Consider the following 16,116-nt stretch of genomic DNA (forward strand, 5'->3'; position numbering starts at 1 on the left):
AGGATGGTGGAAGCAGGTTCAATAATAACTTTCAAAATGGAATTGGATAAATACTTGAAGGGGAAAAATTTGGAGGGCTATGAGGAAAGGGCAGGGGAATGGGACTAATTGGATAGCTCTTTCAACGAGCCGGCACAGGCACGATGGGCCAAATGGCCTTCTTCTGTGCTGTATCAATGATTCAAACAGAAAACTCAGTGGTCAGTGGTTAAATGCATCAACCAGCATGATGCTGAGCAGACAAACCAAAAAGGTCTGTCCTGAGTTAGCTAATATCACCCGGGATAGTTGTAAGAACAACACAATTGGTCTCAGCATATTAGGGAAGGAAGAGGAAAATTATTCAGGGGGTCCAATGATTTAGTTTTGTTTCTCTCCACCTGATTATGTGTAGATTGAATAAAGTTGTTGCTTTCATAGTATCATAATATCACAGTATGGTACAGCACAGAAGGAGGCCATTTGGCCCATCGTGCCTGTGCCGGCTTTTTGAAAGAGCTATCCAATTAGTACCATTACCCTGCTCTTTCCCCATAGCCCTATAATTTTTTTCTCTTCCAGTACTTATCCAATTCTCTTTTGAAAGTTACTCTTGAATCTGCTTCCACCACCCTTTCAGGCAGTGAATCCCAGATCATCATAATGTGCTGCTTAAAAAAATGTTTCCTTTAATAAGTGACTGACAATCAAATTTATTGGAATAAACTATTACAGTCATTTCTTTTAAATAAACAGTTTGAGGAATTTCTTGGTAGTTCCTTAAAGATTTTTTACCTGAAGTTGAAGGTAAGGAGCTGAACACCACCCCTGCTGAGAACTTGCTGCTCGAGTCCCTGAGCCCACCCTGCAGGTTGTCCCTTCTATCTTACCAGGAAGCTCCAGGTGCAGTCTTTCCTTACGCCCATTTAATTGATCCTCTGAACTGTTGGTGTGGTGGTTCCGGTGTGGAGATGGCGAAGGTCATTTTTTGCGAAAATCACGTTCAGTCTATTTGTAAAAATCCATATCAGCAGAAAGCGAAATTAATGGTGTTTGTGATTATGGTCATTCAGATCTGGCAATTAACTGCTGATATATCATTGTGATTTACAACCATTGACTTTTAGGTTTATTTTCTGGCCAATTAAGATGCTGTTTTTCCCTCATCTATATTATAAATAGCAATATATACACTCATGCTACAATTGTGATTAATTGTGTGTTGAACATCTTATAAAATCTTGGAGTGTGAAAAGCACAGGAACAGGTTATTTGGTCAATCAAATCTGCCCCGGAGATATTATAACACTCAATACATTCACAGGGAGAAGGAAAATCATGCTGCAACAGATTTCCTAATTTTTGTTATTGATTTCCCTCCATGAATATCACCATTTCAGTCCACGAGGTAGGATGAAGAGCCATTGAACTAATAGAAGAACTGATTAAATTACATCATGTTTTTGCTTACATAACAGTAGTCACTGCATAGAATTATATAGGATCTACAGCACAGAAACAGGCCATTCAACCCAACTGGTCTATGCTGATGTTTATACTCCACATGAGCCTCCTCCCACTAATTATATCTTCCCACCCTGCACACATATCCCTTTATTCCATTTTCCCTCATGTATGCAGCAAGCTTCCCCGTAAATGCATCAATGCTATCTGCTACAGCCACTCCATGTGGCAGTAAGATTCACATTCCTACCACTCTCTGTGTAAAGAAATTCCACCTAAATTCTTTATTTGATCTGTTAGTGGCTGTCTTATATTTATGCCCTCTTGTTGTGGACTCACCTACAAGTGGAAACAGTTTCTCCACATCCGCCCTATCAAAACCCTTCGTCATTTCAAAGACCTTTATCAGGTCTCCTGTTAGTCTTGTTTTCCTGAAACTTACTATGAAAAAGAAGGCGGATTTACCTGCTAGTAATTCTAACTCGTGGTAACACCATATGCAAATTAATGGCCTATGATTTGCCTAATGTCACCATTTACGAATTAGAAAATCCAAGTGTTAGGGGAAATATCCCAGTATTCATCCACTCTGAAATACATTTATCTTGAAAGTAACTATGAAAAAGAAGATGGCTGATTTACCTGCTAGCATTTCTAACTTGTGGTAACACTGTATGCATTATTTATAAACATATAAATAGTAAAAGGATAGTCAAAGGAAGGGTGGGGCTGATTAGAGACTAAAAAGGTCATATATTTATGGAGGTAGATGGCATGGCTGAGGTAATAAATGAATACTTTGCGTCTGTATTCACTAAAGAAGAGGATGCTGCCATAGTCACAGTAAAGGAGGAGGTAGCAGAGAAATTGGAAAGGATAAAAATAAAGAAGAGGTACTTAAAAGGTTGGCATGCGCTCAAAGTAGAAAAGTCACCCGGTCCAGATGGGATGCATCCTAGGTTGCCGTGGAAAGTAAGAGTGGAGATAGCAGAGGCTCTTGCCACAATCTTCCAATCCTCCTTAGATATGGGAGCAGTGCCAGAGGACTGGAGGATTGCAAATGTTACACCCCTGTTCAAAACCCAGCAACTACAGGCCAGTCAGCCTAACATCTGTGGTGGGGGAGCTTTTAGAGACAATAATCCAAGACAAAATTAATTGTCACTTGGAAAAATATGGGTTAATAAATGACAGCCAGCATGGATTTGTTAAAGACAAATCTGTTTGACTAAATTGATTGAGTTCTTTGATGAAGGAAAGGAGATGGTTGATGAGGGTACTGCGGTTGATGTTGTGTATATGGACTTTCAAAAGGCATTTGATAAAGTACAGCATAATAGACTTGTTAGCAAAATTGAAGCCCATGGGATTAAAGGGACAGTAGCAGCATGGGTACAAAATTGGCAAAGGGACAGAAAGCAGAGAGTAGTGGTGAACAGTTATTTTTCAGACTGGAGGGAAGTATCCAGTGGTGTTCCCTAGGGGTCGGTATTAGGACCACTGCTCTTTTTGATATATATTAATGACCTGGACTTGGGTATGAGGAGAGATTGGGTCGACTAGGCCTATATTCACTATAGTTTAGAAGAATGAGAGGTGATCTCATCGAAACATATAAAATTCTAACAGGACTAGACAGACTAGATGCAGGGAGGATGTTCCCGATGGCTGGGGAGTCCAGAACCAGGGGTCACAGTCTCAGGATACGGGGTATGCCATATAGAACCGAGATGAGGAGAAATTTCTTCACTCAGAGGGTGATGAACCTGTGGAATTCTATACCACAGAAGGCTGTGGAGGCCAATTCATTAGATGTATTCAAGATGGAGATAGATATATTTCTTAATGCTAAAGGGATCAAGGTATATGGGGAAAAAGCAGGAACAGGGTACTGAGTTAGACGAGCAGCCATGATCATGTTGAATGGCGAAGCAGGCGCGAAGGGCCAAATGGCCTACTCTTGCTCCTATTTTCTATGTTTCTATACAGGGCATAATTTCAAAGTTTGCAGATGACATGAAACTCGGAAATGTACTAAACAGTGAGGAGGATAGTAACAGGCTTCAGAAGGACATAGGCAGACTGGTGAAATGGGCAGACACATGGCAGATGAAACTTAACGCGGAGAAGTGTGAAGTGATGTATTTTGGTAGGAATAATGCGAAGAGGCAATATAAACTAAATGGTACAATTTTAAAGAGGGTGCAGGAACAGTGAGACCTGGGGGTATACGTACACAAATCTTTGAAGGTGGCAGGACAAGTTGAGAAGGCTGTTAAAAAAGCATATGGGATCCTTGCCTTTATAAACAGAGACATAGGGCTCAATGTTAGCAGGGCTGCGGGTTCTCGGCGGAGGGGGCTATCATTAGTCAGCTTCCCGCGCGATCGTAGCATCCAATCCACTAATTGGATCCACTTACCTGCTCCTCCGGGTTCCCCACTGCTGATCTGCGCGTCGGGCGGGCTGCGCATGCGCAGTAAGATCTGTCAGCTGGAGGAGCTCTATTTAAAGGGGCAGTCCTCCACTGACAGATGCTGCAACAAATAGAAAAAATTACAGCATGGAGCAGCCCCGGGGGGAGGCTGCTCCCAGTTTAATGATGCCTCACTCCAGGTATCAATACATGGGGTGAGGAGGAGGGGGAGGACAGAGATCTTCCTCCCGGCGTGCAGGAGGAAGCGGCCTGCCTCTGCCACCAGGAAGGCCTGGCTCGAGGTGGCAGAGGAGGTCACCAGCGCAACCAACATATCGCCCACCTGCATACAGTGCAGGAGGCGCTCCAATGACCTCAGTAGGTCAGCCAAAGTGAGTACACGTAGTCTTTCCCCTACACTCCGTCTGCCACATCACTGCCCCCACCCCACATCTCCTTCGGCACTGCCAACACTACTCTGTCACATCACCCCTCATACCCACTCAAACCTCATCCTCATCTTACCTGCACCCACTCACCTCGCCAGTACTCATCCCGCCACTACCACTCAACCCAATCCTCATACAATCTCATGGCTCTCTCTCATACTCACCCTCTCGTGCATCTCTTTCACGGCCAGCCTCACTCAACCCGCCACTACCTGTGCTGCAGCCACAGGGCATGCATCACATATGTGCAGTAGGCAGCTTAAGGCAAACGTGTCGTGAGCATGAAGGGGATGCACAAGGGTGTCTGAGGGTTTGTCATGGGTGTTACTTATATTGAATTTCTGAACAACTCACATTACATATTATATTGACACCACTACTGCCATGTCTTCGTGAATCCTATCTGGTTTGTGCAATAATGCCCTCTCCTGAGGATCACTACGAGGACCCACAACTGATGCCACCCATTGTGTCACTGCAGAGTGGGTGTTGGTGTATTTGCAGGGCTTTTTTGCGCAGACGACTGAGAGACATCGGCGATGTCCCCGGTTGCACCCTGGAAGGATGCGGAGGAGAAGTTGTTGAGGGCAGTGGTGACTTTGACAGCGACAGGTAAGAAGATGGTGCTCGGGCCAGCCAGGAGCAGCTCGGCATGAAAGAGGCTGCAGATGTCCACGACTACATGTCGAATGACTCTGAGCCTCCGTGTGCACTGCTGCTCAGAGAGGTCCAGGAGGCTGAGCCTCGATCTGTAGACCCTGTGGCGAGGGTAGTGCCCTCTGCGATGCATCTCTCTCTGCGGTAACCCTCCCTCCTGCTGTACAGGTGGATGTGTCACAGCACTCTGTTGTGGAGCTCCACGTGTCAGAGGTGGACGGCGTGGCTGGTGAGGCTGGTGATGCTGTTCGCCCTCCGAGGAGGTCATGACTGCAGCTACGGCGGCCCCCATCCGCAAAATGTACATCTGAGGGGGTCCGCAAGGTAGGTACATGTCTCCGGACCCCGGGGTGAGTGTGCAGGTTGGTGACTTTGACTGTCAGGAGGAGGGTGGTGGAGGCCAAACTTTGGCCCAAGTGACAGAGTGGCCTCCTGCAATGGGTGAGGGTCTCCCCCCCCCCCCCCTCACCTGTCAAATGGACCTTTGCAGCTGCCACAGGCTGACAGCTGCAACACGTCCATTTGACCTGGGAGTGTTTCCCCCAGTGTGGGAAACAGTCCCAGTTTGCTCTAAAATCCCACCCCTCCTAAAATATTCCCTTAATCAGGTCTGTAAATGACCTGAAATACCTAAATAAATACTTTCAAGTGGCATCCCGCTGGCTTTAATTGCCTGCGGGATTCCCACCAGCGGGGGCTGCACGCGCACGTTGGCACGTCAGTGGGGAACCCGGAAGTGCGCGGGTTTGGGGCGGGCTCCGTTCCCGCTCCGGGATTCTCCGATTTTCGGAGCCCCCCCGCCAGGAACGCACCCGATAGTGGGTGCTAAAATAACGCCCATAGAATATAAAAACAAAGAAGTTATGCTAAATCTTTACAAATCACTGGTTAGGCCCCAGCTGGAGTATCGTGTTCAATTCTGGGCACCACACTTTAGGAAAGATGTCAAGGCCTTAGAAAGGGTGCAGAGGAGATTTACTAGAATAGTACAAGGGATGCGGGACTTCAGTTACGTGGCAGGATTAAAGAAGCTGGGATTGTTCTCCTTAGAGCAGAGAAGGTTAAGGGGAGATTTAATAGAAGTTCAAAATCATGAAGGGTTTTGATAGAGTAAATGAGGGGAAATTGTTTCCAGTGGCTGAAGGGTCAATAACCAGAGGTCACAGATTGAGGTAATTCACTCTAGAACCCCAGAGGTGAGAAGAGTAAATAAGAGTTGTTATGATCAGGAATTATTGCCTGAAAGGGTGGTGAAAGCAGATTCAATAATAACTTTCAAAAGAGAATTGGGTAAATACTTGAAGGGGAAAAATTTGCAGGGCTATGGGGAAAGGGCAGGGGAGTGGGACTAATTGGATAGCTCTTTCAAAGAGCTGGCACAGGCACAATGGGCGGAATGACCGTCTTCTGTGCTGTATCATTCCATGATTCTATGCAGATTCCGAGCCTATGATTCACCAATTCTCGTGGTATGCAAATTAATACATCAGCGTGTCAGGGATAAATTCCAGGATGGAATGCGTTTACACTCCAAAGTAACTTATTGTATGTGAAGTGCTTTGAGATGATACTCTGTCCCAATCTTGACCCTCTCCCTGGGACAGGGGTCATTTTGCATGCACTGTAGGCTCCTGACAGGATTCCCGACATTAAGAAGGAATCTGCCACTGCTGAGAAAAGGTGACTGGGCAGTTAAAAGAAGAGCCCTGAAGATCAGGAAATCGGCAACCTAGTAGGCCCCAGCAGATGCCATTGCCTACCGAGGAATAACAGTGGGGGCTGGATTGGAGGGATACGAGGCCACTACAAGGCCCTCCTATAGGGGGACTTTAGGGCCATTACCACCAGGTGCCGGGGCCTATGGTGGGTGGGAAAGGAGTGGCCAGTCATAGTTCCAGTAGGAGCAGGGAGAGGGAAATCCATGTCTGGGTGATGAGCCAGTGGTAGGCCTTACCACCGGAAATTTTCCCTCATTTCCCACCGTGATCCTGCCCCATTTTGGGTGGGATCATAGTGTAGAAATAGGGAGCTGGATTCTCCACCATCTCCAAGACCACTTACTTGCAATTCTGGAGCATTGCCTGTCTCATTCACCTCCCCTAACTTCCTGTTCATTGATCACCATTCTTCCTATAATGCACCTTGCTGCGTTTCATTACATGGAAGTTGTTATTGAACATCCACTGAAGAGTTTTGCATCACGTGTTACTCACCATAAATTTATTCATAGCTCTTATTGGACTTTGGTGTAACCAAAGGAGAATATTTGCTGATGGTGCAGAACTAACACAGCCATCTCATTCCAAATACTGAGAATATTCAATTATTAAGAATAAGGGGAGAGTAATAGTGTTTGAGAATCGTTCCAGATTATTGATCCCTGACCAATTATGGTGACTTTTGTCAGAAGACAAACTCGTCTTAAAAGATGAAATTTTTACTCATTTTACTGCTGTTAAGATACAAAACAAATAACAATCTAATATATCAGAAACTAAGAGCTATAGTTTGTACTAGGATGAAAAGAGTTAAGATTATTAAGCACCAGACTTGTAAACAGGATGGCTAAGAAATGGTTTAGTGCTATTGACTGCAGGGATGAGTGTGAAAATGAATTGTTATTGAGCTGTGAGGAGTTCTAGTTCTAAATAGATCTCTCTTCTTAGATCTTAAAAGCTGCCATCTGTATGAACAATTTGATGATAAATACTTTTGCATGATTTTTATTGCATCATTATTATGTATTAATTATTAATTGACTTAAATACATATGCCAAGATGTACTGATATCTTAAGCGTATACACATCTAAAATGGTCGTGGGATTGCACTCGAGCTGGATTGGTTTATTTAAGTAATTTAAACGTGCTCCCTATGCAGCTTGAGCCTTGTGTAAGTAACTTAATGAAGGGAGGTTTGTGGAATCTGGAGCCTTAAAGGTCTGCAGCTCAAAACTAAAGGGATGCGGCCACTTAAAGGTAATGATGCAATAAAAAGAAATGCAAAAGTGTTTATCACCCAATGGTTCACTCTGCCGGTGTCTTTTCAGAGAGAGCTGTTTAGAGTTAGAACTCAACAGCTCAATAGAATAAAGTTACTTTCACACTCATCTCAACATTAACGATAAGTGGCTTCATATAGGGCACAAAATAGTGGAGTTCTTTCAAGACTCAAAAATAAACGCAGAAGTTTTCAGAAGGCTGTATTGGGATTGGGGTGGGGACAGGAATGGGAGGAGAAGGTGGTGCTGCCCACTCCTTGTTTGATGGATGGACAGTGAGGTTGACATCCTATTGAAGTGGGTGCAAGGGGGCTTTAGTGGTGGAACTAGGTTTGGACAACTGTTGGTGGGGGGGGGGAAGTTAACATGAGATTTGGCTGACCTGGCAGGAAGGGGACCAAGCTGGGAACTGGGGAATGCTGACATACCTAGTTTGAAGGCCAAGTCGGGAAGTGCACAGATTTTCAGGCCAAACCTGGTGGCTGATGACGGGTGACAGATGTTCCTGGGAGGGAGATGGAAGTGGTCCTCCAAAGCCGTGTTGGCTGACCTCAAAACAATTGGGTGGTCGTGACCCCCTGACCCCCCCCCCCCCCCCCCGGGGGTCTGCCACTGGGGGGCTTTGCTTGTTTGGCACTTCAGGGGTCACTTCAGAGATGGCAGTGCAGAATGCCTGGCAAGAGATGGCAAAACAGATTAAACACTGACTACAGAACAATACCTGGAAACAGATAAGGGATATGACAGCACACTTGAAGGAATCTGGTCAGGTAAGACTAACCAACAGTACCATGTACCAGGTACATGACACAAGCCACAGAATATAACCTGCTCCACATTAACCGCTTGCCTATGCCCAGCCTTCACTCAATCTTATAGCTCTTTCATCATATCTTATTGATGCCCCTACCTCAGCAGGGTAAAGGTGCAACATATAATTCAAAGGCTTGTCACATGCGTACCTTCCAAGGGCTTCAGGCAGACGCGTGGCAGTGATCAGTGTCACTTGCACTTTGGGAAATGCACCAACGTGGTGACAGTTGGCGTTCAGTGGGGTAGGAGATAAAAGTTGCAGCCATGCTGAATAATACATCAGGTACCTACTTGAAACATATTTGGGTAGCACAGTACCTGATATTGCAGTACTAGTTAGGAATGAGCCATAGGCGTAACAATTCAGGACAGTGGTGATCTTACCAGCCATTGGAAGTGCTGTCCCTGTGTTGCACACTTGCTGCAGGTGTCCTTGCTGCAGATGACAAAGCTCTGGCCTGCTGACCTATAACAAGCCGAGGCAGTTGTCCTGGGCCACTGGCAGGTGGGTGTGCTAGGATTTTCTAAATGGCCTGGGACCTGCTGATCTGTCTAGCATGCTTTCTTTTATCCTGTACCACCGCAACCATGAAATACTGTACTTAAGGTGCTTTAAAAATAACCTTACTTTAAGGGGTGAAAGGATGTCAGCCAATTTTTTCAAAAATATGGAAAAGGAACTCTTAAAACACAGTAAAAAAGGTACTGTAAACATCACCAAAACCTTTCCAAATGCCATTTAAGTCTTCCTGTGCCCATGGGTGTTCATTTGTTTCTCTTCCAAATGGGTACACAAAGGAAAAAAAGAGAACAGCCAGCACAAATGCTGCTGCATATGTTGTTTGTTCTTTTAATATTTTTGCATTAAATCTGTGGCTGTAATAAGGCTCGCATAGGAAATGGGCACAAGGACTTAAGCTCACTAAAAATAGAAAAGCAGGGAATTGCAGGGAATTACTCTCCCAACACCCTCTGCACCAGTTGTGTTCCTACTTTCCCAGCTCATGGGACCAGGGAATTGACCCTAAATAATCAAAGATAAAATTATGTTGTTAAAGTGAAATGGTGAAGAAATCCGTAGGAGACGATGTGATAACTATAAGAGGTTGACAACAGCCTGCCTACCTCAATATTACCATCTGCAGCATGAAATAAAGAAAGTAGTAAAGGTCTGGTTATAAATTGTATTTAGTAACTGAAAGAATGAACATCTCCTCTCAACTGCTCGTAACGTTCTGATTTGAAGTTGTGCAGCCTCAACAGTTTCAAGTATTCATGAGTCCACAGGACATGACTGCGCATAATATGGTTTAAATCAGCATTAAATTGGCCAAAAGGAAGGCTGGTGTTGGGAGTGGAAATGTTATACTAGGCAATGCTGCTCTGAGTTTGAGATTATGAAATACTGTTGTGGTAGCAACTTTACCCCGCATTAAATCTGACTTGACATGACCTCGAGTGCAGAATGTTCCATTCCCCAGCATTAATAATTCTTCCCTTCAACAACTGCAAAATTTACCAAAAATGCTCAGTTTTTAAAATTAAACATTAAAAATCAACCCAAATGAAAGAGAAATCTTTTCAGATTTAGGACGATGACAAAATGTATTTTTTTGTGTGTATTAAATTATTGATTTGAATTCCTTATTACCAACAACAGTACACACAGGGTTAATTATGGCTTCTGTTGGCTGTTTCTGCAAGTACAGAAATGTGTGTTTCGTTCAGGCAAGCAAAGGTCAATTAATATGGATCTAGGTCTGGTTTCTGCCAAACAATCTCGGCATCCTATATGACCCCAAGCTGAGCTTTCTACCCCAAATACTTTCCATCACAAAGACCTCCTACCTCCACCTTCATAACATTGCCTACCTCTGCTCCTGCCTCAGCCAATCTGCAAGTGAAACCCTCATCCATGCCTTTGTCACCTCCAGACTTGATTATTCCAATGCTCTCTTGGATGACCTCCTATTCTCCACACTCTGTAAACTTCAGCCATCCAAAACTCTGCTGCACGTATCCTATCCCGTTCACCATTACCGCAGTGCGCTCACTGACCTACATTGGCTCCCAGTCCCATAACACCTCCAATTTAAAAATCTCATCCTCGTGTTCAAATCACGCATGGCCTTACCCCTCCATTTCTCTGTAATCTCCTTCAGCTCTACAATTCACTTTTCCCAAACTCTCTGTTCCTCTGGCTCTGGCCTTTGTGCATCCCCCTCTCTTTGCCCCACCATTGGCAGCTGTGCCTTCAGTTGTCTAGGCCCCCTCCATAAACCCCACTGCCATTCCACCAACCCCTCCTCCTTTAAGATTCTCCTTAAAACCCACTTCTTTTCGCCAAGCTTTTGGTAACCCATTGTAATATCTGCATCTTTGGCTCAGTGTCCATTTTGTCTCTGTGAAGCGCCTTGGGACGTTTTTCTTCGTTAAAGGCTATGTAAATGCAAATTTTTTTGTTGTTTGTTTACCTGTTGTATGCAATAGAAGCAGAAGGCTCAACTGAAATAACTATCAGAGGAGAAAGGGAAAGAAATAGGCTATGAGATAGTGAGAGATAAAAACACGATTATAGAAAGGGCAAAGGATATCAAAAAATTAAAACAGAAAACCAGGAAAAAGAATAAGGATCAGTGTTCCAAAAATTGAGGTCAGGATTAAATGGTATGTACGCAAATGCTCAAAACATTCAACGCAAAGTTGGAGAGGTAGGCACATTAATAACTATGGAGGAATATAATATATTAGCTATAATGGAGACGTCACTTAAGTTTGCACAAGACTGAGAACTTATTTCTGGTTATAACATTGTTAAGAGAGATAGACAGGGAAAGAAGGGTAGTAGTGTTAGTGAAGGATTCTATCACAGCAAACGAATGTAAGGATGTCCTAGGAGTTGTTTTAAGACAGAATCCATATGGATAGTGTTTAGATATAAGGAAAAAGCATTGCTTTACTTAGTTCTGGGAAATTAAGCAAAACAAATAACTGATAGGATTCGGAGAACAATTGGGAAATAGTGACCAAAACATAGTTAGGTTCAATGTGAGAATAGAGAAGGATAATGAGGAGTCTAAAGTAAGGATGCTGGGCTTTAAAAGGGCAGTGACATAAAAAGGGATCTGGCCCAAATTAAATCGGCAGAAATGTTAGCAAACAGATCAGCAGTAGGAAATTTTTTTTTATTCATTCATGGGATTGGGCATTGCTGGCAAGGCCAGCATTTATTGCCCATCCCTAGTTGCCTTTGAGAAGGTGGTGATGAGCCGCCTTCTTGAACCACTGCAGTCCGTGTGCTGAAGGTTCTCCCACAGTACTGTTAGGGAGGGAGATCCAGGATTTTGACCCAGTGATGATGAAGCAATGGCGATATAGTTCCAAGTTGGGATGGTGTGTGACTTGGAGGGGAACGTGCAGGTGGTGGTGTTCCCATGCACCTGCTGCTCTTGTCCTTCTACGTGGTAGAGGTCGGGGGTTTGGGAGGTGCTGTCGACGAAGCCTTGGCGAGTTGCTGCAGTGCATCCTGTGGATGGTACACACTGCAGCCACGGTTCAAATATGAAAAGCATAAAATATATAAAATATACTCCTATAAGGTGCAAACGGGGTGCATCAAAGTATAGAGTTTCATCAATAAGTATAGAGATTAAAACAAAACATAAAAGAGAGGCATATAATAAAGTTTGGGTTAACAATATTAAAGATACTCATGTGGAATATAAAAAATGTAGTGGGAGCTGCAAATGCAGATTAGAAGGGCTGAAAGGGAATGTGATAATATCACAGGAAATGGTAAAGGGTTTTATAAGCATATCCATGGTTGTGGAGGATGACGGTATGGTGTAGATAATAAATAAATATTTTGCATTGGTTTTTACAAATGATGGTGGAAGTGAGAACATAGGTGTACTAGAGGAGGATATTGAACAATGAATAGAGCGAACTGTAGAAAAGAATTGGTTCTGAAAAGAAATTGCAGAATTCAGTGTGGATAAGTCACCATGCCCGATGGTATGGGAGAGACTGAGTCAGGGGGATTGGTTTTGGATTATTCTGGCAAAGAGCCGGCACAGACGTGATGGGCTGAATAGACTCCTTCTACGCTGTGAAGCTCTGAATCTTAGTTTGAGAGTGTTCAATCTACCTACCAAAGACAAGGAGAATCACTTAGTGGCCCATGACACGTTCCAATAAGTCATTGTAGAGTAGCAGAGGTTCCCTGTTCGATATTGTTTACCTTGATATTAGACAGGTAAAAGCACACTCCAGATCATAGGGGATACACAGTCCACTTGCAGAAATGGGAGTGATTAGTGACACTGAATCCAAGTAGAATGTGTAGTGTAAAACCCAAAATTGTAATAAGGACAATCATCTACATTGTGAAGAGAGGGGAAATAAAAGTCAACAGAGGCCAGGGGGTAAATCTCAACCTAACTCATCTTGTGGAAAACTGACACGATCAGAATGGCCTCCCATTTTAAAATCAGGAGGTGTGTAAAACAGGCACCCAATCTGATTATGTCAATTTTCTGCCAGACGGGTTTGGTTAAAATTACCCTCCAGTTATTTAATTTAGCTTGAGAACTGCGCTAACTGGACAAAATAAGGGCTCATGGGATTGGGGTAATATATTAGCACGGATAGAGGATTGGTTAACGGACAGAAAACAGAGAGTAGGGATAAATATATGGTTATATATGGTTACGGTAGCATAATGGTTATGTTACTGGACTAGTAATCCAGAGGCCTGGACTAATAATCCAGAGTCATGAGTTCAAATCCCGCCACGGCAGCTGGGGAATTTAAATTCAATTAATTAAATTAAATCTGGAATTAAAATACTAGTCTCAGTAATGGTGGCCATGAAACTACCAGATTGTCGTAAAAACCCATCTGGTTCACTACTGTCCTTTTGGGAAGGAAACCTGCCATCCTTACCCGGTCTGGCCTAAATGTGACTCCAGACCCACAGCAATGTGGTTGATTCTTAATTGCCCTCTGAAATGGCCTAGCAAGCCACTCAGTTGTACAGTCTCGCTAAAAAAAAGTCATAATAAGAATAAAACGGGACGGACGACCCGGCATCGGACCACTAGGCACCAGACACGACAAAGGCAAACCAAGCCCAGTCGACCCTGCAAAGTCTTCCTCACTAACATGTTGGGACTTGTGCCAAAATTGGGAGAGCTGTCCCACAGACTAGTCAAGCAACAGCCTGACATAGCCATACTCACAGAATCATACCTTTCAGCCAACGTCCCAGACTCTTCCATCACCATCCCTGGGTCTGTCCTGTCCCACCGGCAGGTCAGACCCACCAGAGGTGGTGGTACAGTGATATACAGTCAGGAGGGAGTGGCCCTGGGAGTCCTCAACATTGACTCTGGACCCCATGAAATCTCATGGCATCAGGTCAAACATGGGCTGATTACCACCTATCGCCCTCCTTCAGCTGATGAATCAGTCTTCCTCAATGTTGAGCACCACTTGGAGGAAGCACTGAGGGTAGCAAGGGCACAGAATGTACTCTGGGTGGGGAACTTCAATGTCCATCACCAAGAGTGGCTCGGTAGCACCGAGCTGGCCGAGTCCTGAAGGACATAGCTGCTAGACTGGGCCTGCGGCAGGTGGTGAGCGAACCAACATGAGGGAAAAACCTACTTGACCTCGTCCTCACCAATCTACCGGTCGCAGATGCATCTGTCCATGACAGCATTGGTAGGAGTGACCGCCGCACAGTCCTCGTGGAGACGAAGTCCCGTCTTCACACTGAGGATGCCATCCAACGTGTTGTGTGGCACTACCACCGTGCTAAATGGGATAGATTCAGAACAGATCTTGCAGCTCAAAACTGGGCATCCATGAGGTGCTGTGGGCCATCAGCAGCAGCAGAACTGTTTCCAGCACAATCTGTAACCTCATGGCCCGGCATATTCCTCACTCTACCGTTACCAACAAGCCAGGGGATCAACCCTGGTTCAATGAGGAGTGTAGAAGAGCATGCCAGGAGCAGCACCAGGCGTACCTAAAAATGAGGTGCCAACCTGGTGAAGCTACAACTCAAGACTACATGCATGCTAAACAGCGGAAGCAACATGCTATAGACAGAGCTAAGCGATTCCACAACCAAAGGATCAGATCAAAGCTCTGCAGTCCTGCCACATCCAGTCGTGAATGGTGGTGGACAATTAAACAACTAACAGGAGGAGGAGGCTCTGTAAACATCCCCATCCTCAATGATGGCAGAGTCCAGCACGTGAGTGCAAAAGACAAGGCTGAAGCGTTTGCAACCATCTTCAGCCAGAAGTGCAGAGTGAATGATTCATCTCAGCCTCCTCCCGATATCCCCACCATCAGAGAAGCCAGTCTTCAGCCAATTCGATTCACTCCACATGATATCAAGAAACAGCTGAGTGCACTGGATACAGCAAAGGCTATGGGCCCCGACAACATCCCGGCTGTACTGCTGAAGACTTGTGCTCCAGAATTAGCTGCGCCTCTAGCCAAACTGTCCCAGTACAGCTACAACACTGGCATCTACCCGACAAAGTGGAAAATTGCCCAAGTATGTCCTGTCCACAAAAAGCAGGACAAATCCAATCCGGCCAATTACTGCCCCATCAGTCTACTCTCAATCATCAGCAAAGTGATGGAAGATATCATTGACAGTGCTATCAAGCGGCACTTACTCACCAATAACCTGCTCACCGATGCTCAGTTTGGGTTCCGCCAGGACCACCCGGCTCCAGACCTCATTACAGCCTTGGTCCAAACATGGACAAAAGACCTGAATTCCAAAGGTGAGGTGAGAGTGACTGCTCTTGACATCAAGGCAGCATTTGACCAAGTGTGGCACCAAGGAGCCCTAGTAAAATTGAAGTCAATGGGAATCAGGGGGAAAACTCTCCAGTGGCTGGAGTCATACCCAGCACAAAGGAAGATGGTAGTGGTTGTTGGAGGCCAATCATCTCAGCCCCAGGACATTGCTGCAGGAGTTCCTCAGGGCAGTGTCCTAGGCCCAACCATCTTCAGCTGCTTCATCAATGACCATCCCTCCATCATAAGGTCAGAAATGGGGATGTTCGCTGATGATTGCACAGTGTTCAGTTCCATTCGCAACCCCTCAGACAATGAAGCAGTCCGTGCGCGCATGCAGCAAGACCTGGACAACATCCAGGCTTGGGCTGATGTCTGGCGCGAATGTTACTTGCCAGTTAAGTACCAGGCAATGATCATCTCCAACAAGAGAGAGTCTAACCACCTGCCCTTGACATTCAACAGCATTACCATCACCAAATCCCCCGACATCAACATCCTGGGGGTCACCATTGA

General features: G+C 44.9%; 1 protein-coding gene across 2 annotated transcripts in view; it reads left to right on the plus strand.

Moving 5' to 3' along the window:
• Window positions 1–16,116, plus strand: part of LOC137325294 (ras-related protein Rab-3B) — a 125,300-nt gene that overhangs the window by 96,493 nt on the left and 12,691 nt on the right. The gene's annotated exons all lie outside the window — the stretch shown is intronic.

The sequence above is a fragment of the Heptranchias perlo genome, chromosome 9, assembly GCF_035084215.1.
Source record: "Heptranchias perlo isolate sHepPer1 chromosome 9, sHepPer1.hap1, whole genome shotgun sequence".
NCBI lineage: Eukaryota > Metazoa > Chordata > Chondrichthyes > Hexanchiformes > Hexanchidae > Heptranchias > Heptranchias perlo.